At 47.7% G+C, this 27,732-nt stretch overlaps 1 protein-coding gene across 6 annotated transcripts in view; it reads right to left on the bottom strand.

Annotated features, from left to right (window-relative positions):
• The window catches only part of LOC121362488 (DAB2 interacting protein), a 150,799-nt gene that overhangs the window by 50,868 nt on the left and 72,199 nt on the right, over positions 1–27,732 (bottom strand). Inside the window, exon 1 of one of the 6 annotated variants that reach the window (XM_041484048.1) lies at positions 14,382–14,682. The exons of the other annotated variants lie outside the window; for them this stretch is intronic. The gene's annotated coding sequence lies outside the window, so the exon portion shown is untranslated. Of the gene's footprint in view, positions 1–14,381; positions 14,683–27,732 lie in introns of those variants that run through there. 6 annotated transcript variants of the gene reach the window in all.

Raw genomic sequence — 27,732 nt, 5'->3', positions numbered from 1 at the left:
GGCACAGGGCACGCTGCTGAGAGATTAAAACGACTGCCAAGTGAGAAAAATGTTCCATGATTTCTTCACTTCCTTGGACACTTGAAAAAAGCACAAGTGATGAGGATCTGGCTGGCTGATGCGAGGAAAAAGCAGGAATCTTCCCTGGGATGAGGGATGGGTTAAATGCTCTGTGCTCTCCAACCTACAGCTCTTGCAAAACCCAGATGCACCAGCAGCTGCCACACAGAATACAGAGAATTTGGGAAAAGCTGCCAAGTGCCTTGTCTGTTAAGTGCCTACAACACTCACATCCATGTTGCAAATGATGGGACAATAACTTAAGATTTTTTGCTTATGGATTTTTTTTTCCTTAGCATTGTTTTTTTTTTTTTTAAAGTGATTAGAGCTGAAGGAATGTGTTAGCCCAGTCCCTGGACAAAAATCAGTTTCAGTTCTGGGAGCTGCAAGGATGCAGCAAAGGAGTGAATATTATACCCAAATCTGAACATTGTGGCTTAGGAGAAGGCAATAAAAACCTCCCTGCATTAGGCTGATGTGCAATTCCTGAGTGCAGTCTTGGCCTGCCTTTGACATGTGGCTTCCCTTATTCCATCCCTTAAACACTTTATTACTTTATACACTTTAGGAAACAAAACAACTTTTAAATTCCTTTGCCTGTAGAAGTGTGAAAACTCCTTCCTAAATGCAGTGAGATCCCAAGTGGAGCCAGGAAGCCACTTGAGTTGTGCACCATAAACACTTCCACAATGTGAATTAATAAGTCTCTCTGAGGATCGGGAAGTGTGCCACATGCAGCATTTCTGAGTCCACAGCCCTTTTATCTAAGTTGTTTTTTCCTTTATCCTTGTCTCCCTCCATGACAGTTTGGAGATTTTTGGCATCCAAACTGCAGCCTGGCTTGTCAAGCTAAGCATCAACTGAGCCTTTATATGTACGTGAGAAATGAGAATAGAGACAAAAATAGTTATTAACTGTGCTTTTAGAATACTGAACAAGCAAAATGGCTGTGTGCCAGTAAAGGCAGGGTTTGGAGCAGTTCTGATCCACATCTGTTTGACAGCGGCCAGCACTGCCAGCTCCAGCAGAGCTGCTCCTGGGGCTGGATGGCAGATTGTCCTTCTGCACGGTTCTGTCACCTGAGGACGCCGTGTTGGGGCAGTGACCACATCAGCAGGTGGCAAGGGGCAAGCTTGACACTGCAGATTGGTGCTGCTGCACTGCCTGCACCGTGGCAGGAGGGGAGGCTGCTCCTGGAGCACATCAGCGCTCCAGGCGCTGAGATGCTCCGTGCTGCAGACCAGTCATGGTACATGGGGACAGTGGGGAGAGTCCCCTCCCAATCCACCTTGTGACACTGGCAGGGGTCCTCTCAGAGCCCTCAGCATTCCAAGGAAGAGCCAAGCCCATCCCTTGGCTCTCAGAGGGCCGGAGTGCCCTGCAGGGTCCCTGCTTCCAGCACAGTGACGTTCCTTCCCTCAATCACATCCACACAAACTGTTTCTCAGAGATGATCCCAGCTTGCTGCAAACACGAAAACAAGTTTGGAAACACTGGGAACACTGGACTCCATTAAAAAGAAGTGATCCATGCCAAGGCTGAGAGAACAGGAATGTGACCCAGCGGGACAGCCTTGGCTTGCAAATGGCTCGTGGACAAAGCTCGCTCTCTCCCTTGCTTTTCACCACTGCCAAGCAATGCCTCGCTCCCTTTATTCTGGCAAGTGCCTTCAGTAAAATGTACAAGAATTTCTCTCCATGGAGGGAATTTTAGAGGAGAAAATGGAAAACGGTGCTGGGTGACCAGCTGGAGTTCAGCAAGGTGCTGGAACAAAGTCCTGCAAGGCTGTTATGGATGGCAGAACACCCAGCCCAGGACTGCAGGATGCTGCAATACCTGTGCCACACTTGGAATGGAATTTTAATTATAAATAGAAACAATAGACATGGCCCAGATCCTCACTCACTGCCTGGTGTCCTCCCCACACTTTGAAAAAAAGCCACTAAAATCAGAGAAGCTCAGCTCCCCATTACAAGACTGCTAAAAACTCCAGTTCCTTTAGCAATTACTATAAAATACTTTCAGGCAGTTTTTAAAGGCATTAGTGAAATAAAATGAAGAAAATAAATACTGCTGTTAAAGCTATGTTAACCATTCCCCTTATCATCCAGCCACTTTATTTTAATGAGGTTTGCTTTACTTCTGCTATTTGCTTTGTCACACGGTGCAAGTCTCTGAGTATTTCTGGGTGAGATAAATGACTTTGGAGCAGGTGGGGCTGGCAGAGCTGTGGCCTGGTGGATGCCAGCCAGGCTGGGCACGCTGTTGTCACTCATGCCCTGTGTCACAATGGGCAGGCAGAGCCTCTGCTTCCATCCCAGCACAGCTCTGAGGGATGAAGATCAGAGGGCTCGGAGAGAGCCGATGCCACGAGTGGGAACACAGCTACAGGAGCTTTATTTATGGTGATATTAAATATGCAACAATCATTCCCCAACATCAGAGTAATAAACATCACTGCTCCATCTGATCTGGAATCAGCAAGCATGCTTCTCACATTCACAGGGAGAGACAAAATGCTGAATTATTTATGCTTTGACTATGAACAAATATAGAGAAAATAAGTGAGTTCGGTACAATGCAGCAGAGCAGATTCAGGGCAGATTATTGTACATCTTTCAATCAAAACAGACTCTCATTACTCTAAACAATTGTTTCTCCTCCAAAAAAAGTGAGTTAAGGAAGTCTAATTAAGGGATACAGCAATTCCATAGGAAGGCAGGGCTGACTGACTTCCCACCACATGGGAAGATCCATTTGGTAGGAGCAAATGTATTCCCAGCTATGTTCTATGAACTCCTTCTAAACCAAAAGAATTCGATGTGGTCATCAAGTACCAAAGCAGCAAACACAAAATTGGGCCACTCTGCCTCATATTTGCACTTCTCATCATGAGCCATACTGTGCCAGGCTTCTGTGGGAAGCAGAGGAGCTCTCTGGACGCGGAGTGTGTGGCTGTGCTGAGCCTCAGCCCTGCCACAGACGGATTTTAAGTGTCCCAGGAAGCTCTGTCATTAAATGAATGAAAGGAGGATACTCCAGAGCTGCACAGACACCTTCCTACTTTCCATATAAATGCAGGATCAGTGTTACACCTTCAACTGCCCTGAGACCTGCAGCCAGAATTAGCTGATGTTTGCCATGCCCCGCTGACATTTCAAGCTTGGCAGGAATAAAAATCCACAGCGAAAGTGGTGCAACTGCAGGAGGAATGACAAGAATTCTGGGACAGGAATGCCCTCAGAGCCTGATTTTCAGCAGCCACATCAAGCCCTTTGCTACCCACATGTGTGTGCATGTGATAGGGAAGGGGATGAGATGGGAAAGAGGGGATGAGAGCTGTCCTTCAATTTCTCAACAGTTTCTTAACTTAAATCCTTCATTCTGAGCATAAGTACTAAATCAGGCTCAAGGAAGGAAAAACTTAATTAATCAGAGGTTGCCAAGTTCAAAGTGCGCCTGGGGTCAGCTTTATTGCTCTCCTTCACTTTGGAGGTACAGGGTTTATGGATAATCCCTGTCTGCTGCAGAATGACAGCGATGTGGTGCTGAGTATTATTTCCTGGCAGTAACTAAATTTGAAGGTCTCCTTTCCTTCCACTCATCTTTTTAAAGTTTAATATTGTCACTGAGATACAACTGAGGGCCATATATAGCACAAGGGTTTAAAATGCCATGCCCAGCCTGCTGACACCTGGTTCCAGCTCCACTCCCCTCACCAAGGCTTTTGATCCCAGTCAAACTGGGAATTACTGGAGATGAAAAAGGGCTGTGTGGTGCCCTGAGGTAACAGGCCAAGCAAGCCCTCTGTCGTCTGCTTGCTGGGTACCTCCACATCCAGAGCTCTCTGCTCAGTCCAGGGAACTGTATCATCAGAAAAACCACTTGATTATCTCCATAACAAACACTTGATTTTCTCCATGCATGGAATCACTCCAGAATTTAACCAATACCAACAGCCATCCATTACCTGATTAAACACCAGCAGTGACAACACCACCAAAAGCAGAATCAGGTGTTTGTGGAGCACCCCCTTGGCAGAACCAGTCTGCAGAGCTGCCCACACACCCTGCACCACCCCGTGGACTCAGGGATCTGATCCTGCCCTGAACTGGGTGTTCCCTGCCCCCAAGTGCTGGGATGAGCTGCCAGACATTCCCCTTGGTCTGGAACAGCCCCAGTTCCTGTGTGTGGGGCAGGGAGCACAGGGTTCTGTGCCCAGCAGCCCATTCCCCAGCCAGGGAAGGAGGATTCTCCCACAACACACTCAGAACTGGCTTTTTCCTTATTCCCAACCAGCTGGCAGCAGGCTGGGGGAGTTATTTTGTCAGAGCTGGACATGTTTGGTCATGGATCATCATGTTCACTCTGGACAGAGAGCCCTGCTCCATCAGCCCCAGCAGGAGCAGAGGGATGGAGCTGGCTGGTGAGCCCTGGCCAGCCTGGGCAGGTGCAGGAGCTCCCCAAGGGCTCCCTCAGTGCCCTGAGGTGGGATCTGTGCCAGAGACCAGCAACTTCCAGGGAAGCATTTGTTGAGCCTGGGATGGGGAGTTCTACCCCATGCCTAAATAGTAAAGCCAGCATTTAGTTCCTTCATCTCCACACGAAGTATCTCATTTCAATTTAATTTCACAGTTGTAATGGATTTTTCAAAAATATTCAAGAACATATTTACTTTCCAACATCTTATTTCCTTTCACATTTGAAAAAACTTTCTATCTAATCCCTCAAGTCATCCTACAGTCTGAATAATTTCAGGTTTTTAATCAATAGCTGTCAGACTTGTCAAATTACTTTAGGGACCACAAAGCAATTTTTAAACATTCATAAACCCTCGTAGAACAGTTAAGTGCACTGAATTTTAAAAGAAAGAGGAACTGAATAACACTGATCAAATAGGATTATATTCTGGCAAATTATAAATTAGTTTTTTTATGAATCTTCTCACAGCTACTTATCTAGTGTCAGGCTTCTTCTACTGCAGGAAGAAGTGACTGTTCACCTCTAGAGAAAGAAACCTTTTCTCTCCTGTCTCCAAGCCTCCTTAGCAGGAACAGGGTGCAACACCTTTTTTGTTGTCTTTTTTAAAAGCAACATCATTACCCAGCCAGCTCCCCAGGGGTTCTCTCCACCATCCTGCTGCCTGGGCCAGAGATGGCCAAGCTGCTGCTCCGAAGCTCTGCAAATGCATCTTGGCTCCTGGCATCCTTCCCAACACAGTCTTTGCTTCCCAGTGTGCTTCTGGCATGTGCATCTGTCTGACACGTCAGTCTAGAAATGAGGGTCGCCAAAAGTTCTCCATTTATTGGACATCTGTACCAAAGCACAGCTTGAACTTTTTATGGGGCTGATTTTGCACATTGCATTAAGGCAAACTCTGAGGTGACTGTGGGAGCCTGTGCTGCTGTTGCCTGTGCTGTGTTTGCTCTGGGAGGAGAGATCAGGAACATCTGAAGAAGTCAAACATGTTTCTCCAGAAATGACTTTACACACCACAGTCCCACGTCACCACTGCAATGTCTTTCCTAAATTTGAGGGATGTGGCCTGAACAGGGAGGAAGAAAGGGAGCTTCATAGCTACATGAGACTGTTGGAAGTCCTCCAGGAAAAAGTGCAGCTCAGATCAAAGAGGAGCTGAAGGACGGTGAGAAGAAAGGAACGCCTGGCTGGCCACATGCAAACAAACAAGCCAGAACCCTCCATCCTCCTCCTTCCAGCTGAAGTGACTCCTCTGCAGCCTCAGAACCTCCCCAGACACAGCTGCCCTGCTCCTGTCCCCGTGGGAGGCTGTGTCCCCCCCTGGCAGCACCCCTGTTCAGTGGGAAGAGCTGGACACCAGGCTCAGAGCTGAGAGCCCTCTCTGTGGCACTGGATCCACCACGACAGCAGGGACATCCCTGTCCCTTGGCTGCTGAGCCCAGGATGGGCAGGACAGAGCTTTCCTGGGGAAGAGCTGATGCCAGGAGGGATCACTGCTCAGGCAGGGCTGAGGGAGCAGCACACAGGCAGGACATGGGGTGCTGAGTGCTGGGACTTGCACTCTCTGCTGCTGCTTCACGTCCAGTGTGGAGAGAGCCAAGAGCCAGGGCCCAGGCCCCTCTGGAATGCTCTACCTTTTCCTGTGCCTTGTTTCAGCACTGTTTGTCTCTCTGCCCTTTCCCAGTGCTCCTCACACAGATTTGTGGCTGGTCAGCTCTGTCAGCCCTGCTCCCACCCCCTGCATTAAACACACGCCCAGCTCCCTGCATCTGCTGGAGATGTCCTTTGCCAGAGATGTGCAATTTTGTCTGCAAAGCCCCTACATACCAAACAATGGCTCCTTTCAACCTCTACACTGGTTTCTGGTTTCCAGAAAGACTCTTGCTGTTGCCATCTCCATCAGCTCAGCACTGACAGCAGCAGGGGAGCCCCATCCTTCCGTGGTGCAGCTGCTGCCTCCTGCCCAGGCACAACTGCCCTGGAGCTGGAGATCAGCAAACACAGATTTTTGATATCCAGCTGACCTAGTTTTGACAGTGGTTCTGTGTCTAAAGCGTTGCTCTGGGAGCTGAACCTGTCCCAGCTTTGGGAAGCCTCGTTCCTGGAGCCCAGGTGGCCAACATCTGCTCCAGCTGTTTCCTCAGCCTGCAGCCAGGCCTGGGGCTCAGTAACACCCAGGGCCCCGAGGAGCTGGGAAAGGGCACTGCAGGAACTGCTGGGAAGTTCAATCCAGCCAGAAATGTGCCATGTCTGGCTGATTCACAGTTGCTCTTTTTTGTAGTTCAAGTTGAAGACACAAAAATTTTTTCTCAATGAGAAAATCTCGGCAAGTTCTGAGGTTTTTGAGGCTTGCTTTGCTTTTCTTAGCGAGGTGCTTAGTGGGTCTGTCAAGCTTGACATCACAGACATCAAAAATGTGATATTCTCATTCAGTTTTCTCTATATTTAACTTGTTTTCCTGTATTTAGCTGTTGCTGTTTGCCCAGTGAAGCAGAAACCCAAACCTCAGAGCACTGTGATCAACAATTTGATCTCAAGACCTAAAAAACCAGTAAATAATAATAAACCTAAATAAACAGGAGCAGGACATTGAGCAGATGAGTTCAGTAAATGATGGAGCAAACTTCTTCTTTTAACTGAAATGATTAATCCCCCTCAATTACACTTGATAAGGATTCAAGCATGTCATTACTTTGCATTAGTAATAATAATAATAATAATAAAATCCAAGTACCTTTTGTTGTGAGATACCCTGATCAGGGATTTGTTAAAGAACATTTAATTTCAGGGCTATTTCATTAAATGTAAAAATTAAACTGAAGACAAGAGGCTGTGATTTGTGGGGGGAAAATTAACTGGGGAAAAAGAGGCATTTACAGGATCTAAAAAGAGATAAACACCCTAAAAGAAGCACTGAAGAACAAATTGTCATGTTCAGAGAGAGAAACCTGCCTGGAACCCCCCAGGACAAAAAACTGAGACAAGCCAACTGAATAAAATACCACCAGACAAGGGGGGAAAGCTCCAGAATTGGAGTAAGAAAGTTGAAACAATTACTCCAAACATGAATTTTAAGTTGTGGTCAGTGTCCTCAACCTGGTTCCCCATCCTCTGGGTGCATTCCCTTCCCCAGAGGGCAATCCAGAGGCAGCAGGGAGGGGAGGCAGGAGCTGGCCTTGGCACCACACTGGTGTCCCTGTTCCCCCACCACTCCTGGGTCTGCCCTCCTGCAGCTCCTGCAGAATGTTTGTTTTCCAACAGCTCGTCCTGATCTGTGTTTGTGAGGCGTTTCACAAACTCCATCAGTGCCTCAGGGAGCTGTGCCTTGGTCTGCATGGACTGGGAGCTGGGAAAGGCTCAGGAACTGGCTGGAATGGTTCAGATCCTGCATGTGGAGGGGTGGGAGCTGATCCAAGGTGGGTGGGAAGAGAAAAACGATCAAACAGAAAAGCTTGGATCTCTCTGAATACATCGGGTTTCTCTTAAGCCAGGCTGTATCTTCTCTTCCCAGAACATCTCCCTCACACCTGCCAATGCGTTTTTTAACTTTTTAAACAGTTGGTGCCGCTTCCAAAATGTGTCTGCAACACTTCCAAAACTGATAGTTTCCCTAATAAGAAAAATAAATCCCTTCCTGACTGAATGCTGTCATGAATAACCCTTCAGTGTCCTGCTGGCCTCCTGTTATCCCCAAGAGCCACTCAGTGTGTACCTGCCGGCTCGCGGCGCCTCTCGGAGCCCAGCTGTGGGACTGGCACTAAAGGGATCCCACCCAGCTGGGCTGCTGTGGGCACTGGTGCTGATGGACAGAAACACCCCCTGCTTTCAGATCCCTGAGTGCTTTTCACAGCTGAGTAACTCAGGCACCAGCCAGGCCGCAGCTGCGTCGGGAGAGAAAAGGGAAAACGCCGCGCGCCCCCGAAAGTCTCGTGCCTGTCATGGTCTGTGACAGGATGCTCTGAACAGAGATCAACTGCCAACACACACAAATTAATACCTGTTTTTAAACTCCACTGAAATGCTCAGTGCTGCAGGAAGATTTCTAGGCAGAAAAGGGGAGGAAATGTCACATGAAGGGGTAAACCATGAGGACAGTCCTGCTGAGGAGAGCATTCCAGCACGGCCTGCGAGTGGGACTGGGACAGGGCTTGGAACTCCAACACCACGGGAGTTATCCTGTGTTACACCTCATTCCTCTCATCAAAACAACAAACCTGGTTTAGGAATACAATTCCATAGAAATACCAGCAGATCTGGCCTTAATACACAGGTTTCTAATTAACACCAACTTTAGTGTCTGTGTGAGCCAAGAGGTCTCTGGGGTCCTTGATCAGGGAATAATTCTGGCCTGGATTGATGCAGCTGTGCACAGGGGGCTCAGGGCTCCAAGAGTTTGGTTCCAAAGCACTTTTAGGGGATCTTCCCATGGCACAGAGGGCACTCACAGGGCTCCTAGTGATCCACGAGGCTGCCAGGACAGGGTAGGGACTAAAGCATCTTTTCCAACCAGCTCCTGACAAAGCAGAGGAAGAAACAGAGATGGAAAATACCCTGAGGTTGTAAGATTATTTTTTTTTTAAAGTTCCATTGAGAAATTATTCCTGGAATTTGATTTGTTGCCATTCCCATTGGCATCTCTGGGAAATTTTCTTTTTATAAATAAAATATATTTTAAAGTAAAATGTCTTGCTTCTAGGTTTTCTGGTGCAACCCAGTGAAGAAGACTGCCTAATATCTTTGTAGAAAATAAAGCTCAATTATCTAATAGGCCTTAGATCTGTGCTGCAATTGTAGCAACGGGATGGGCGCCCCAAGCAACAGGAACTGTGCAAATATAGAAAGTGAACAAAGCCACAGAGATTCACCATTTCAAACAAAAACTGCTGCAGTCATCCAGTCACTCAGCTCTGCAGCTGTGGGATGGAATATGGTCTGGAGCTGCTGCCTGCTAGAGAGCCCAAAATCAGACAATTCAGAGTGGTTTGGGTTGGAAGGGACATTAAAGCTCAATCAATTCCACCCCCTGCCATGGGCAGGGACACCTTCCACTATCCCAGGGTGCTCCAACCTGGCCTTGGACACTTCCAGAGATCCAGGGGCAGTCACAGCTGCTCTGGGCATCCTGTGCCAGGGCCTGCCCACCCTGCCAGGGAGAAATTTCTGCTGTGTTTCTGCTTTCACTTTGAGCCAATTACTCCTTATCCTGTGACTACACTTCCTGATAGAGAGCCACTCTTTGATGCTAGGAGGACTTATACAAGAGTAATTAGAAAATATTATCTATATGTGTTAGATGCTGCTGTTCCAAGAGCCTTTTCCTGTGTGCTGCTGGGAGGCCTGGCTGGCTTTGTGGCCTTTGGCAAGATTCTTCTCCATCCTTTCACTCCTGTTCCCAGCTCAGCATCCCAGAATAAGCTCCAACATGGGATCCTGCCTCAGCAGGAAGGCAATCTTGTTAACAGAGGGAGAACACAGTTCCTGACCCTTGAAGAGCCCTGAAACTTTGGATTTATTCTTCTTGCTGATGTTGGTTGCTTAGCTACAAATATTCTCAATGCTCATAAAGGCCTCTCTCCATTAGTCCTCACCGCAAGGTTTTAAGTCCAGCCACAGTTTATTTTTCTTGAAACCTAGGTGATGAAATTTCTCCATCTGAGCTGGAGAATGCCCTGCTCCCTGTGCAGAGCCTGACAACTGCTGTTAGCACGAGCAGGAGCAGAGGAGATGTCACCCTCCAGCACCTAAGATGGGCAACAGAGCCTGGCTCTGATGCAAGAGCACGCTTAAAAAAGGAAACAGAAAGGGAAGAAACAAGTAAGAGCCAAGACTGATGAACCAAACAGCCTGCAACTCAACCAGAGCTGCTGGCAGCTCATCCTGTGGAGCTCTTCTGAGGCAATGCCTTGAAATGTGATGGGTCTGCTCAGCATCTGCTCCCAGCAGCCCGAGGCTCCCGGGCTAAACCAGCCGTGGGCAAACCAGGCTGGATGGGATCAGCTGGTACAGGTCTGGCACAACATCCCCAACACATGATGCTGTCCCCACAGAGCTCCCTCTCCCCAGCCCCTGACGTGTGTCCCTCACTGCCTGAGGAGCATGTGGCTGTCACCAACAGCTCTCCCAGTGCTGGAAGGTGGGAGCATTCCTTAACCTGAGGAGCACCAGCTCCATCCCACCCTGCACTGCCTCTGTGTGAGGGACAGGAAAAGGCCATCAACAGGTGACATGAGTCACTGGGAAATGATGGTCTGGTCTCAGGCAGGGAGAAATAAAATTACTGTGGAAACAATCACCTCGCAGAGCTGCTCGGTGGAGAACAAAGGAAGTTGGTCTGGGTAGGAACCTGGGGACAATGGTGGCACCAGCTGTGGGGACAGGGCAGGCAACAGAACTCAAAAGTGGGCTTTTTCCTGCCTGCTGAAATTAGAGAACAATGAGAAAAACCTCTGTGGTAGGAAAGGGAAGCAGCTCAGCGGGAACACACAGCTCTGGCACCCAAGTGCTTCCAGCAGGCCAGCAGCACCCAGCTCCTCCCAGCCCAAACTGGAATTCTGTAATCCCAAAATTACTGGATAGGAAGGAACAGACAAGCACACAGAACTGTGAGTGCTGTCACATTCTGATGACTAAAAGCTGGAACACTTGAACAGTGAAAAGCACCTTTTGGGCTCACAGTGCCTCATGTTTGGTGAGCAGGTAACAGAGGAACACACTGGGAGTCAAGGGTCTCTTTATCAAACTAATTTTTTTTTAACAAACAACCTTGCAATGATGCCAAGAGAGAGCAGAAAGCTCCCAGTCAGCACTGCTCTGCAATCAGCGATTAATTTGTTGCCCGATGCTTTGCTTGCTGCCCATGACAGAGCTCATAAATCCTCATTTTTATTGATGTCCTGGCCGAGGGGGCAAGCTGGAAGGGGCTGGCTTGTGCTGCAGGTGTCCTGGGCAATCACCTTGCAGGATATGACAAACTGCTTAGAGGCTTTTGTGAAGCCTTTTAATCATTTTACCAGTCTAATTCTTGTTTTTATTGTCTTTGCTGTAAATCCATGGCAGCAGCTCAATTTGCATCCTGCTCTTTCCGGGAAATGGAGTGTGAGACCCTCCCACGGCAGCAGGGCAGAGGCTGTCACCTCTCAGTGCCACAGCCCCAGCACAACACAGAGCATCTCCAGTGCCACCAGCAAGGTCCCAGTCAGGCCCAGTGGAACTGGGGCCATTCTCCCCTCCCCACTCCTGGCTGCTGGTGTTACCACAGTGGAGGGGATGACATGAAGAAAAATGGTGCCTGTTTAAAAAAGGACAGAAATTTCCTATATGGTGAAGAGGTGGAAGAAGGAACCAGTGCTGGGGGAAGGGAGACTCTATTGGAAAAAAGTTTTCAGCCATCAATGTCTACTGGACAAGTCTGTAGAAGTATTGAAGTCTGGGTTTTAACAAGTCTTAAAATCTGGGTCTCCAGCACCTAAAATTGCGACTGAACAGAGCAGTGCCTTTACATGTTGGTATCCCAGGTGATACAACTCCAAGTTCTGTGAATGTCTCCTCTCAACACAAGTGACAATTGTATCTTATTAAATCTGTCATCAAATTGCAGGTCTCTGAAACGGTGCAAGTCAAAGAGAAGCAAAGCAGGGGGGTGTTTCTGTACAATACCCAGTGGAGCTGAGGGAGCCTTTTACATAAGAAAGGTGTTATTTCTGCCACTTTGAGCAGAAGGAAACTCAGGGAATTACCGAGTGCTTTCTCATCCCACTCACGATCTTCCCAGCTTCCCCAGTGCACTCCAGGACAGCCTGGTGTGGGCTGGGGCAGCACCAGGCACGGGGCTGCGGCTCAGGGAGGTGGAACTCCATGCACAGGGGTCACTGGAGGGAACAGAAGCTCTCCTGGGGAACTGGGGCTCCCCTTTGTCTCCCATCTCCCTGTGCCAATATTGGCACTCTAAGGCCACAGGAGGCGGCTCAGCCTCACCAGAGGCTCTGTTATCTTGCCAAGCCCCACAGCAGCTCTCTTCTCCTGAGCTCCAGTCCTGCCCAGGGACACTTCCCACTAATTGCTGTGCAGTGGGAAGGAGGGTGGTGCCAGGAGGTGCAAACAGCCTGCAAGGTCACACGTGCTGCTGGCTGGGCCTCTCCAAAGATCATCCAGACCCAGCCCTGCTCCATCAGTGCTCAGAAGACCTGAAGTCATGGCTGGGAATCAAGAGGAAGCAAGGAGAGTCCTATCAGCTTACCTCTGAGCATTAACACAACCATTAATTACCACTTGCTCGTCAAGCTACAGCTTAATGAGGACCAATAGAGATGGGGCCATGACCTTTTCTCCCTCCTGCACACTCCTTTCCTTACACCCATGCTCTGAGCCACGATCCCTGGTCCTGCCTGGGGTAGATGCTCAGTGTCACTGCTGGGACAACTCTTCAGCTGTGACCAGCTCACAAATCTGAATGAGGCTTAAAGCAAGCATTCCCTGCTGTCATTATATTTAGGTGTTCCTAGTGCAGGTATCACAGAATCCCAGAACAGTTTGGGTTTGAAGGGCCCTTAAAGTTCATGTTGTTCCAAACCCTTGTCAGAGGCAGGGAACCTTTCACTAGATCAGGCTGCTCATATTATTATAAATATGCTTTGTTTTTAAGCTTTGCTGGGATTATTATTTGCTGCATTTATTGGCCAATGCATGGCTGTGAGGGCTAAGAGGGATTCCACTGCTGTTTAAGGTACTGCAAGTGATACTGGCCACCCTGCAACTTTTGGGAAAAAGGAGATGGGAGGGAAGAAATGTGTCTGAAGCCTAATGAGGACACAAGCACTTGCCAGATTTTAATTTCAAATACTTTCTTTCTTTTCAACCATATCCTTTTCCGCTGGGCTCTGCAAAGAGCAGAGCTGGACAATCGTACAGGAAGCTGGGAGAGACTAACAATGGAGGAGGAGTGGAGAGGGGAGTGGAACCAGCCTGTCTCCTTGTACTCAAAATGAAACATGATAAAGAAACAAACTGCATAAAGGATGACTAACAAAGACAGCTTTAAAAATCGTTCCAGGGTTAGTCTTCTCAGGTTGACAGCAGGAAAGGACATTCGGTTTCACACATTACGTAAGTTTTAGTCCATCTCCCTTTCAAGTTCTCTGTCTGCTCTTACCACAAATCCAGCCACCCACACCCTCTGAGACCGCCTGCAGACCCCCAGGCACGGCCACTTCTTTCTTTACAATCACACAGATCTTTTACAACGGCTTTGGAAAATCTCTGCATTCTGCCTGGCGCCTCCGCTCCCCATGGATGGGAGGGAATTGCTTGCCCAGTGTCCGTGGGCAATCCACCGAATGAGCAAACCCTTCTCATCAAACCCTGTCACCAGCTGATTCCTGCATGCTCCTCTCTCCCGCGATGCCGGAGGGAGCGCCGGAGGTTCCTTGGCGGCTGATGGAATACAGAGGTTGGCTCCAGGCGCAGCTGCCCCGACCCCCACGGGCTGATTCCACAGGAAACAGCACAAACATCTGCACTGCCGAACTGCCTGACAGACCTCGCAGAGCTCTGCTCCAGCACTCCAGCCTTTGGAAATCCAGTGCTGTAGCCCCAGCAATCCCCACCAGCTGAAACAACGGGCTGGAAAGTCTGTTTGCTCCATATCCGCTCCCTGTCCCTTTCTGAAAATGCAGTATATCAATTCAAACGATTGTAAAGGTCCAGCTTTTCCAGTGTGGATCATCCACTTCTAGAGCAAGCTCCCAAAGGCGCAGGGAACACTGTCATTGCAGTGCCATTGCACTTGGGCAGATCCTGGTGAACCACCGAAGAGAAAGGTAAGCGGAAAACTACCAGGCACTTACCCAAGCCTCCACGGGACAGGGAAATAAGATCAGGACAGAAGAATAAGTTCAGGACAGAAAAGCAGTGCTGAGGTCCCCAGGAAAGTCAGCTGCTCCGGGAGCAGAGCGAGTCCATCCCCCGGCTCCCTCCCTCGGCCGGCTCTGCCCGGTTTGGATCCAGCTGCTCTGGAACCGCTCGCAGACTCCAGGACTGAGAGACTTCCTCTGCAGCTGATAGCGGGGTTATGAAAGTAAACTGACTATTGCCCTTTGTGAGAGGAGGAGGGGGCTGGGAAGCTCAGCCCCTTCCCTTCCTTTGTAATTCAAACCCTTCCTCGAGGCTCAGTGTTTTGGAGGAGAGGCATCTGCTCCAGCCCCGTCCCCGCTGCCGAGGAGCTCACACCGGCCCTGGAGGGGAGCCAGGCTCGCAGACTGCGCTCGGAGTTTACATGACAAAGCAGCTCATTCCTAATTAAACTTCATCCAGCACTTTTCTGTCTCATACATAATTAGCGCAGAACAACAAACACAGAGGTAAGAAGGGAGAGTTTGAGCGCGGGCTGCTCTGTCTGCACCTCTGATTAATTTTAAGATTTCCTCTTTATTTATGTAGTAACTATCTCCCATCACTTCCAAAACATTCTGTATCCACCATCCCTGTTGGGCGCACTTGGCCTGACACCACTGCTAAAGACTGGGCAGGGCTGGGAGGAGGGATGGGAGGATGGATTCGAGCAGGGATGGAGCAGGGATGGGAACAGGGGGGGAGGAGGGATGGAGCAGGGATGGGAGGAGGGATGCTGGCTGTGTCAGAGCAGTGCACATTCCTGAGCCCTCCCTGACACGGCGCTGCTCCCGAAGCCTGTCAGTGCTTCCATAGGCAACTGCACCAGGATGGGGCAGCTCTGATCTTTATTATCTTTATTACTCCCTGAAAGCAGTTAATCTTTAAAGCTCAGACTATAACTGCTGTCAGCTTAGCTCGCAGTCTCCTTCTATTGGTATTTACAAGTTACATTTTAAATTGTAATGAAGTCCAGGCACACGGGAGTTTGTCCACAAACCAGACAGACGGGAGTTAAAGCACATTCTCCTCAAATCTGCCTGAAATCTAAACTTTTATTATTAGCCATCCCCAGTGTGATAATAAACTCTAGTCCCTGACAGCAACATATGGATCTCATCTCCACTGTAGTCCAATATTACAATAATCCATAGTGACCTGCTAAACAGTCTCAATCCAACAGATTTTACTTCACCCTGTCAATGACAAAGTTCTGGTATATGACAGAAATAAAAGAAAAAAATCTGGAATATTTTGTTTCATTTCCCACAACCCCCTAGGACTCCCAAATATGTGTGTCTGTATTGTTCTAAGACACAAGGAGCTTGTTTTTCTTCTAATTACACTGGTTTGAAGTAATTATTCTCATGTATTCTCCATGTACATGAGCATATCAAAATAGGAATTGACCCAGTATCAAATATTCCCTGTTTTAGGAATTATTCCAGCTGCTTGTAACACTGAAGGTCCATGAGAGCCTGGGAGAATATATCCACATGCAGGCTTATCTCTTCATTTCAGACCATTCATCATCCCTTGCCTGGAAGCAACAGTTAATTTCCAACAACTCAGTGTCAAGATGGCAGTTTAAATCCTCTTGAGGATTGCCCCAGGAGAAGATTTTGTCCCAGTTCTTTTGCAGCCACTGTAGAGTCAGCCTCTTTTGATGTCACTCAGTTTTAGAGTGTGATTGAAATAAAGAAAGAGTGAAGATCTGCTGGTGACCATCCCAACCCAAGGAAGGATCAAATCTCCAGAGCCTTCTCTTGGGATTTCAATAGGGACAGAAATTAAGAGTCAGAATGGTTTGGGGTGGAAGGGACCTTAAAAATCACCCATCTCCCTCCCTCCTGCCATGCTCAGGGACACCTCCCACTACCCAGAAAGGAAAAATACAGCCTGCCAGAAAATGCTGCATGTCATGGAGAGGATTTCCTAGGGTTACCATTTTCTCTGGATATAGATTAGCACAACTCTTGCATGAAGTAGGAGATACTTCCAACTTAGAGTGGAGGAGAAGGACCTGAGCCAACACTAACAGACTGGACCTTTCTGAAAAGGCCACATCCCAAGCAGACCTGTCCCCCAGACCTCCCAAACAGCAACACTGATAAAATCCCCAGGAAGAACCTGCAGAGCAGAGTCTTGACATCCCCTTCTCCCCTTTTCTCTTACATTTATTTGGATTCAGCTTTATCTCTTTAAGGACTCTCTCAGCACGTTTTACAGGTGTCAGTGCCCCTTTTACCAAGGACAATCTGCATCGAACATTTTGGAAAGCAATGATTTAAGAAGCTGCAGGCAGCATGGCAGAGTGGCTGACGAGCCATCTCTGGAAATCAGAAGGTGTCTAAAGAGGGTGTTTACAAGCAGAACGCTGCTAAAAGTCTGCCTTGGTTGCAGATAACAAGGCTGAGACAATGACAGATTTCCTTCCCCTGGCAGCCAAGAGCAGCTCCCCGTGATTGCCTCGCCGTGTTTATCCAGGATGCTGGGAGAGAGCAGGCACCAAATATGCAATTAATTGGCAGTTTGCAAGAGCATATTGCCTAAAGATAAACAGAGTGGGTGATCGTGTCGTATGGAAAACGGCTGAGTGCTGCAGATGTAGTGTTGACCCAGTTAAAAAAAAAAAGAAGATTTTTTTGTTCTGTCAGAAAATAAATGTACTGAAATGAATACTTTCTTTCTTTTTGCGTGGTCCCTCCGGCTTTTGAATATTTTGTGTACGTAAGCCATTCCAGGTTCTTTCCTAATCTGGAAGTACATAGTAAATTATGAATTAGCTGAAAAGTTTTCCTGCTGACATCAGAGGAGCAGGAGGGACACTGTGACACTGAGTTAATGGCCTTCACTCTTCACAGAGGGGGTTTTGTGAGCAGGACAAGACACGACTGGATCTAAGTGGGAATCAGGTGATGTGGAAAGGAACAGGTCAGTGGATGTGGAGATCAGGTCCAGAGAGAGGAATGGTTTTTCCCAGAATCACGGAATCACAGAATGGTTTGGGGTGGAAGGGACACCTCCCACTGTCCCAAGCCCTGTCCAACCTGGCCATGGACACTTCCAAGGCCGGGGCAGCCACAGCTTCAGGGAGGATCTGGGCCAGGATCAGGGGCCTGGCAAATGGAGAGTTCTGTGAGTGGGAGCGACAGGCTCCGGTTTCCAAATACAGATATTGTCAGACAAAAAGGCACAAAGATGACATGAAACCCAGAGTCAGGGAAGGAAGAAGATACAGGAGAAGACTGAATGCTACTGAGGAGCTCAGGATAGGATACACACTGTGGAAAATACTCTGAGGCTGGAAAGGGAAGAGGAAAGGCAACCTGAACGTGATGCTGCTCAGGCTGGGAAGAGACAGAAGAAGGGATATCTGTGACACCATCAGGGCAGCAGAACAAAAGCTGTGGATCAAGTGCAAGGCACAAATGCTAAAGAGAGAAGCTCTCACTTTCAGGAGATGGAATTCATTGGGAGGAAAGTCCTGATGTAGAATTTCAGACTGAATGTTCTGCAGTCCCATGCAGCAGTAGCAGGCAATGAAAATCAGTGCCCTCACAGGACAAAAGGACACTCTCCCCTCTCCTTTTTTATATTCAGTGCTATAAAACTCAAGCCCAAAGCACATGACAGATCTCTCACTTCATTTTACTGCAACCACACTGACCTTACCAGCACTGGTCAGATCCAACAGGAAAACAAGTCACAACCTGGCAACTTCTTTGCAGGAATAAAGCACTGAGATTGTATCTGGCCTGACCAACGTGATGACACCAAAAATGCCTTTAGAGGAATTCCTGATCCCATGGGGAGATTGCTCCAGCAGGCTTGGACTTGTTGTGTTGCTGGATTCTCTCACTGTGCCCTGGGCCCAGGCTCTGAACAGAGTGGATGGGATGCACTGCACATTCCACAGGTGAGGACCTTCCTCCTTCCACACTGAGGTGATTCCAGGTGAATTCTTCATGCAGGACTCAGTCCAGATTTCCTTTGCATTCCCCCAAAGGCCAGGCCTCAAGAAGGAACTGGAACACCAACACAGGAGCTTGGTGTTTCAGAAGCATGGCAAAAATTCAGCAGCTTTTTAAAAAATCTTTTGCTTTTAGATCAAAGTTTCTGTATTTGGGTACCTAAAATTAGCTAGCAAAATAAGTGACATTTTATTCAGAGATGCAAAATTTCCATTGATTTTAATGGATTCAGCATCCCAGAAAACTAGGCCACTTATTTATGTACCTACATAAGCATTTGAATCCCTAACTTGAAGGAGCCAAGTTTGTAAATGATGACCTTATGTTTTAAAAATCATGAGACAACTCTGCATGCATCAGTCTGTTATTCCCTTTATTTCTGTCAGCAAGGCTCATTCAGAGGTAGATTTAAGCTGTAAAATGTGCCTTTAAAGTTTCCTGCAATAAGGTCTCCTCTATTTAGCAAAACACTTAGGCACAGCTTAATGTCTTCCTGAAGAGAAGCACTTGAGTGAATCAAGGCTAACAGCTTCCTCACAGTCCTCTTTGAGATGAGGAACGAATCTCTGTCTCCCCACAGAAAATTGCTGATCCTGATGGGAATGGCTCAGCAGCCTTGAAAACTCTTTCTGCCTCATCACTTCACCTAGGAACAGGCCAACATTGCACAGCACTTGGGTCTACACAGCACAGCAAGGTAACAACACTGAAAAAACACTCCACGGGTGCTCCAGGCCAGGCTGATGGGACTTGGAGCAACCTGGGACAGTGGAAGGCGACCCTGCCCAGGCAGGGACTGGGACTGGGTGAACTTTAAGGTTCCTTCCAACCCACAGCATTCTGTGGTTCCAGGATTCTGCAGGGGTGTGAGTTTTGGGGAGGGCCGGGGTGGAGGGAGGGCAAGGGCAGCAAGAAGCAGCCAAACCCCAAGCAGGAGGTGTCCCTGAGGAGGGCAGGTGTAAAGCAGTGAGGCACCATCCCTTTCCTGATGCAAAACCTCAGCCTGTTCCTTACCTTGTAACTCCTCTCTGGTAATCCTGTGCCCCTCAACAAACTGCCACGTGGCTGCTTAAGGAAAGAGTTGTATAATTTATCTCTGATTGTTTCAAACACTTGGCAGGAAACAATAGATAAAAACTGACAGGACCTTCACAGTTAACAATGCAACCTAATGAAGTGAAATACTGCTCAGAGAAATATTGTGACAGGTATCCATGGATTCAAATAAAGGAAAAGATGTGGTGGGGTAGATTGGGCTCTGCAGTCCTTCAGCCCTGACTGTGAAGAGGAGTCACCAGATCTTCCTTCCCTCTGCCTCATTGTGTCAGGCTGGTTTGGTTACACAGCACTGAATGCAAGTTTGTGAAAGCACAGAAGGTAAAGAATTTCCCAGAGAGGAGCTAAAACGAGTTGAGCTCCATTCTGCCACATTTTCACATTCCTGCAGCTGTTTCCAGCAGGAGTTCACCACTGGAATGACACGGTCCATGGGAGAGAAGCAACGGGGGAAAACCCTGAACTTGGGCAAACACAGGAGCAGGAGTGAGCTGCCAGCAGGAGCATTTTGTGCAGGTGCTCACGGGGACAGCGCTGCAGGAGCTGGGCACAGGGGCTCCAGCCCAGCTCACTCCTGAAGGCTCTGACAGGACGTGGAACCTCGGGAGGAAGAGTTACTGGCACTGCACACAGCCACAGGCTCTTTCTATTTTCCTTTATCTTACAAATTGCAGCTCAGAGTCTGAATTATTCAGAGCAGACTCCAGTGACAGTTCCTTGGAGCAGGGGGGACACAGGCACAGATGGTGGCTGCAGTTTTCCCCTGCGCAGGCGTGTCCCGACCCCCAGGGGCTTTGGCTGGACAATTAGCACAATTTGTTAAGCAGGCAGGAGGCAGCGAGGTGGAGCACACGGTGGGGGTGGAACCAGCCCCTCTCCTCGTGCTGTCCTCACAACAGAGGATGCTGAGATGAGCTGCACCCCTGCCCTGGCAGGGGACAGACCCCAGGATGGACTGGGCTGGTTATTTGTGGTGTCACCCACTGGCTGGGCTAAAATGACATTAGATACTCCAAGGTTTAATGACAAAAAGCACTGTCAGGGAGCTGTTCCCTGTTGTGATCTTCCTGTAGGCAAGGTACAATTGTCTCAGTGTGCTGTGAGGAGGCTCTGTGCACAGAGCAGGATCAATAACTTGATGATAAATCTATCTATATCTATATCTACACACTGCTGACTGTGACACAGCCCTGGTCACCCCTCACAACAATGTTTCTGGCTGCTTGGTCCCCTTCCATGCTGCCAGCCTCCTTCTGCCTTGGTCACAATGGAGAGAGACATTAGGCTGCAGCCTTCCCAAAAAATCACAGGCAAACAGAGCATCTGGACTTTGAGGCAAGTTAAACACTGGGAACTAATTTGGTTTCCATGGTGAAGGACTGTGAAGTTTCACTTACCCTAGGAAGAATGGGAGGTTTCCATTTGCTGGCCTCAGGTAAAAGTACAAAGAAAATTACATCTGGATGGGAGTGGAGACAACTGACCAGGAGAAAACTAAGGAGAAAATGAAGGGGGAAATGGTGCAGCTCCAGCAGCACTGCCTGTGTAACACCAGTGTCATGTACCCTGGCCAAATTTTTGTTATTACCTGTCCAACTCTTTTACACAACTCAATAAAGGACACCCTGACCTACGGTGGGAATGTGCTCCAGCAGCTCTGAGGAAACAAACAGGCAAATCCCTGGCAAGGCAGGAGAAGGGAATTGTGATGTGTGGAGGCACACGAGCCCACGCAGGGCTCAGAGCCCAGGGTGACCCCTCTGTCCCAGGGGCAGATCCTCTGCCCCCACGGCCACACTCCCTCTGCACACGGTGAGTTTATCTGCTCTGGACAAACCTAGAGAGGGAACATTTTAAAAAGCATCTGGTCTGCTCTCAGCAGTCCCTCCCAGCACCAGGATGCAGCATTCCCCAATAATTTAAGCTAAAGCTGTTCAAGGGAATGTGAGACGTGCCAGGCTCTGTATTTCTAATGGAAGCTGACACTGCCAGCACTGGAAATCAGATGGGAAGAAGTCCTCAGACAAGGAGACTGATTAAAAAACATAACTGACAATGGCAAATAGCTTAAAGGATTTAAAACCCCCAAAATTAAATCCATCCTCAACCCAAAAATAAAACACACAGAAAATCTTTACTTTTATGCAAGTCAAAGTTAATTTAAAGGCAAGGCAATACTCTAAAGGTCACATGGATCCTTCACGTATCCATACACCTGACAGTCAAGGCTCTGTTTTCGAACTGCACTTGAAATTAATTTAAAATTTACTGATGTTTCTGAACTCATTAAACTAGAACTTCACAGGAGAAGGCAAATAGGGGCAACTGGATCAGATCAAACATCATTTTCTGGGTGGCAAGAGGGAAGAATCTTCCTGCCTGGAGCACTGAAAAGATGCCAGGAAGTCTTTGGAGGAGCTGCCCCTCTGCCCTGCCCCGAGGGACCTGCACCCAGCACCAAAGGCTCTGCAGGTGTGTCTCCACTGCCAGCTCCAGCCCCCACTGCCTCACAATTCCCCACATGGCACAAATATTCCCACCAGGAATGGCACCAGTTTTGCCTTTCAGCGTGTTGCTCTCTCTGGGTTAAGCAGAACTTATGTTCCATTCACAGAAGAAAGTCACTCTCTGTGTGAGAAAACACACAGCAGGCTCGAGTGTGACACTGCTGTTACCACACCCCAGCAAAGATGAAAGAAACAATAATAATAGTAACCAAAAGTTTAAAAACATCTCTATGCATATTTCACTGTGACAGAGATTTGCATGTTCATCTCCAAAACTGGGTGAAAAGAGTCTTAAAATACTGTTTTTGCTATTTTAACTGTAAATACAGGAAGCTTTTTCTGTCTCTACCTACTCAATGACACCATTTCAAGACTTTTTTTTCTACATTTTTGCTACACAGAAAGGGGAAAAATAGAAGTAAGGAAATAAATAAAGTCCTGGCTTTCAACTAGTGAAAACTCAAAGTAGTCAAAGTTATATAATAATCCTATGAAAGTGGGGGAACTTATTAGCATGGAGTGAATCAGAGGAGGTGCTGGAAAAGCTGCACAGGGCAAGTGCCCCTGAGCTGTGGCTGGAGCCAAGGACAGCACTGAGGAGGGAATCTCTCTCAACCACCGTGTTTGAAGGCTGCAAACAACCTGGATGTTCAGTTTGGTGACTCACAGCTTGTGGCAGCCCATGAAGACCTTTGTGTGATTAATCTCTCAGATACAGCCCCAAATTCAAGTTTCAAAGGCCCCTGGCTGCAGCACTGCCGGGTCCCTGGGGAATGAACACCCCAAACGTGCCCCTCCTGCAGCTGCCTGGTGTCACCAGGGGAATGTCCCTCACCAGGAGCAGCAGGGGCTGTTTAAGGCAGGAGCTGGGCAGCTGGGAGGGATCAGGGCTCTGGAGCTCCTGCACTCATTCCCTCCCCTGTACCCAGCCTGAGCGCGGAGCTCGCTGCAGCCACCACGACACAATCCACCAGTGCCGCGTCCTCCGGATGTCATTAATAAATACTAAATGAAACCACTTGGAAAGAGGAAGAAAAAAAATCTATCTCCGATGTTTTGGAGCACACTGAGAAGCCAACAGCAGCTGCAGGCCTGAAAGGAAAATTCTGAGGGGCTCTGGGGAGCAGCAGCTTTGCAGTGTCACACACACAGGTTTGCTGGCACTCCTGCTTCACTAGCAGGCCTTGTTTCACTGGGATGAGGGTGGAACAAATCTGCTTCCCATCAGCTTTCCCATGTTTGGGCTGTGGGAAGTATTATTTCTTAGAGGATGAGGCAGTTTATTGGCCAGGAATATTTCCAGTGCATTTATTTTGTTGTTGTTGTGAATTTGGATTAGAGGCATCTCCTTCCTCCCCCCAATTGCTGGCAGCATGCTGTAAAGATATGATTAATTAAAGTGTGACTATGAATCCACTCAGAGGCTTAGAGTTTTCCTCCTCTTAAGACTAAACAGAGAAAGGGCCACTTTACAAAGTTCAGACCTTGAAGCAGATTTCAAAGTACACTCAGTTTAGCTCAGCAGTTTAGCTCAGCACAACGAGGAGGTTCAACCTTCAATATTTAAAAGCTATGAGCCCTTGGAGAGAAGAGACTTCTGCTTCTGGTCCAATCCCAAATACAGAAATAAATAAATAAGAGATAAATAACCAAGCCCTGCTCAGAAAGGACTCCAGCAGCACGGCAGAAATACCCTGCTCACCTGGGGGACTCCTCTTTAGCCTACGTGACATTTTTACCTTTGTAAGCAGCTCAGCCACGGAACACACACAGTCCTGAGGTTGCAGATTAAAACAACAGTTCTGGCTCTTGCTCTGCAAGAAGCCACTGGAAATCCTGGAAGACCTTCAAAACTGAGCAGTGTAGTACTTGAAAAGGAGACACAGCTTGACTAAATTGAAAAATCTGAATTTCCTAACATGGACTTAAAAGGTGCTACTGAATCTTTAATGACTGCAAGACAGAGCTGGCACAATCTGAGCAGGGCTCAAGGTCTTCTTTTGAAGAAGTCATACTTAAAAAAATATAAAATAAGAAAAACGTCTGCTACATTCTAAGGTCACAAAGGGTCCCATGAAACTCTGCATCTCTCCCAACTCTGACTTCCTAAATGACAGTCACTTGTGAATCCCGAGCACCCACTTCAACCCAGCATAATTAGCTGGGGAAGGAAAACACACCAGCCTGAAAGAGTCCTTCTCTAACAAGAGGTTGTGAGGGGCAGTGTGCTGCAGAAACAGATGGAAAATGGGGCTATTTATTTATTTCAAGAGCACAGAATTCCTATTCATTAAATGTTACTTTTAAGCTGTTTGGCACCCAGTTTTCTGACTGATGGATGGCCCAGAGGGACGGATTGAAAGTGGGAAGCACAGGTTTTGTTGCTCACTGGTATCCATAGGGTCATTTCCAGCCCACTTTTCCAAGCTCTCACACTAATTTCCCACCACCAGTATTATCTTCAACCCCCACAATCAGATTCTCTGCATCACTAATTCTGTTTTAGACAAGAACTCTGGCTCTTCTGTTTCAGACAAGACAAGGCTACAGTGAAGCACCTAAACAGATGAGCTGTTAGGCACAGCTGAAAATTTAGATGGTGCAAGACCAAAAATATAAATTTAAAATTAAATATTTAAAGTGTAGGTGAGGGCAAAAAATAGATAAACTTTTTGAAAGAATAGCCATTATTACAGATTATAAATCTGCATGCTAATTTATGTGGTTACTATTGACATTTTCTTTCTAATTCAGCTTTTAGCCCTTTTCTTGCATGCAGATAAATTCTAGTTAAGAGCATTGTGATGTGCAGAAGGCTTAATCCAACAGAAACCCCCTAATATGCAATTTAAGGATCTCAGGTTCATTAATAGTCCTAGGAGCAGCTTGTTTAACAGATTATTTCATGGGGCTGATTCCATCTGAGACACTGGGGACAGGAATTGCCTTCCCACAGCCACCCTTTGGAATGCCCAGGCTCCTGTGGGGATGGAGCTCCTTTCAAGGGCATTCTCCTCCCTCAGTCCATTTACTGGACAGGTAAAAACTGCAGAATCCTGGAGAGGTCTGTTTCCCAGAAATCCCAGCATGATCTGTCCTCTCTGCAGGCATTTTGGTAAGAAAATGAAATGAATACCCAAACACCCTGCTTCTCATCAACCATCGATTCACCTACTGGCACTTTCAGTAATAAATTAGATCAATGTAATTATTGTGTGAGCACACAGATGTCAAATCACAACCACTATGATCAGATCAGCTGGGTGTTTCCAAGAAAAACAGTATTTATCCATATTTGATAGAGGAGAGAAGGTTCATCTGCCCATCCAGAACTCGAAAGAGACAAGCTTCTCAATGAGGTTTTGACACTGTGTTTCACAAACTAAATCCTGAAAATAATTCACTCTGGGAAACAAATGCATTATTTTTCTACCCAACCACTTCCTCTTCAATACATCCAACTATTAGAAAGGCCAAAAATCCCCCAAACTCTGTAGCTGTCAATGTCCTGGAGCAGGTCAATATTTTGTGGGCACAATGCCCGCCTTTGGTGTTGACATGCAGCAGCTGAGCTGACACAGAGACCCCAAAGGAAAGCACCAAGACCCCCAGAGAACAAACCCAGTCCCCACAACAGGCCCCCAGACATCCTCCCCCTGCTCCCCCATGAACCTCCCTGCTCTCAGATCTGCACTGGGATCCTCTGGAGCCACTGGGAAGCAGAAGAGACCTGTTGGGTGCTTGGCTCCTCCAGCACATCCTCCAGGCAGGGCCAGGGCTGGGCAGCTTTCCCTGCTTCTCCAGGCAGCTCCAACTGACCCGTGGGGGCAGGCAGGTGAATTCCCAGCGCCTGGATGCTGCATCTCCCCACCTTGTCTCCTGTTTACCTGTCAATTATCCACCTGGAATTCTTTCACCTCCCCCTGCTGACACCTCGGATACACACGGTTATGAAATGCACGCTCTGTTATCTGTCAGCGACCCAGATAACAGCCCTGCCTGTGCTCCACGCTCCTGCAGCAGCTCAGGAGCTCATCCTTACCCAGCCAGAGCTGCTCCCCAAGCTCTGACTGCGATGCTGCCAGGGCTGTGCTCGGATCACACATCAGGGCCTCGTCAGACGCCGTCCCGAGGAGCAGCCACCAGGGCCCGAGCCTCCTTTGCTGCCTCCAATTTAGCTTGTTAACCATTCCCAAAAATGAGTATATTTTAATTACTGTTTTCTGAGAATTGGGATTATTTTCCTTCTAAATATATTCGTCTGATTATCTCCAGGATGAAATTCATTTGGTTAATTACCATCTTTTTAATTTGTTTAAGACTGTGTTTCAGTTTCCTGTGCTGTAACACCTCCCTGCCAGCTCTGCCTGCATTTATTCAGTGTCTGACAGATTCCTATCTCAGAGAAAAACAGAAGGTTTCCATAAAAAACATGCAGTGCCCCAAGCCTTGCAGCAGGCTGTGATCCCACCTGAAATCCAGGGGAAGGAGGAGCAGAATTCAAACGTGGGACCCTCTCAGCCTCCAGTTCCACTTCCAATCCACGCACTCAGTCCAAGCCCTCCTGGCAGACACCCCCTCATGTAACATCTCATTTATCAGCCAAACCACAGCAGTTTGTACCTGGATTATTCTACTGTCATCTTATTACTACTCCAAAACAGCAAAAGACAAATTCCAATTTCATTACCAAGATCTTGATTCCAGTCACTGATGCATTTACTGGAAGAACCCAAATGTAATTTTATTTCCAGTTTCCTAGACTGTCCCAATAATAAAAAATAAAATCTTCCATGGGTAATGCAAACGAGACCAATGGAGACATCAGGAGAAATTTCAGATATTCTTAAGCCAGTAGAAAGCCCACCCAAAGGGAAAGGTCATGGCACCTAGTTAAATTATATACATGGGCTTGAACAGCAGGAGCACCAGGAGAGCATCCAAAAGCTTGGGAAAAGATGTTTACATGGAGAACAGTGACTGTCCCAGCTGGGGGCACATGTACCTCCCTCTCCACATGACCTCAGCCATGAGGCTGATTCCCTCCTCAGTTTGCAGGGATTTTGCCCAGCAGCTCGGGAGGCTCTCCCAGGGCTGCCTGGAGTCCCTGCTGTGCCCCAGCACAGCCCCTGGGCTGCCCCAGCCTCAGCTGCACACACGTTTCTTTTCCATGCCAACATATTTCCATCTTACTCAGAAAGCTGTTTGTCCCTTAATAGGGCACATTTTCCAACCAGCTTTGTTGTTCTGCAAATTATGGGCTTTAAAGAATTAATGGTGGAATATAAATCAATTTCGTTCACTGAGAGTGTGTGTTTTATGTGGTAGAGGTTTTCAAAGAAAAGTAATTAGTTGATTTGGCATTTTAATCTTCAGAAAAATAAAGAAGCTATTTTTCTCCTAAGAGGATGTGCTTGAACACATAAACATATGCTGCATTTTCTGAAACTATATTAAGAAATATTATTTATTGGTTAGATGTGGCTGATAACTATTTCTATTGTCTCAGGAAGATTCTTTGTGATAAAGATTTCACTACAGGGACTACATTTCACTTTCCAAAATGCCTGACCAGATGCTTTAAAAAAAAAAAAAGCCAGAGAGGTCCAGTTTGCTTCTGTCCCAGGTATGTCCCTTCCCTAGGGATGTTCTCTCCAGGTGACCCCTCCTCTGTTTTGTGGAGATTCCACGGCCACAGGGCTGACCTCTCCCAGCAGCTCATCCCTCTCAGCTGTACCAGGCACTGTCCATCTGGCCACGTCCATAAGCAG

Source organism: Pyrgilauda ruficollis, unplaced genomic scaffold, assembly GCF_017590135.1.
Source record: "Pyrgilauda ruficollis isolate IOZ18807 unplaced genomic scaffold, ASM1759013v1 scaffold62, whole genome shotgun sequence".
NCBI lineage: Eukaryota > Metazoa > Chordata > Aves > Passeriformes > Passeridae > Pyrgilauda > Pyrgilauda ruficollis.
This window is presented reverse-complemented; position numbering and strand designations above follow the sequence as displayed.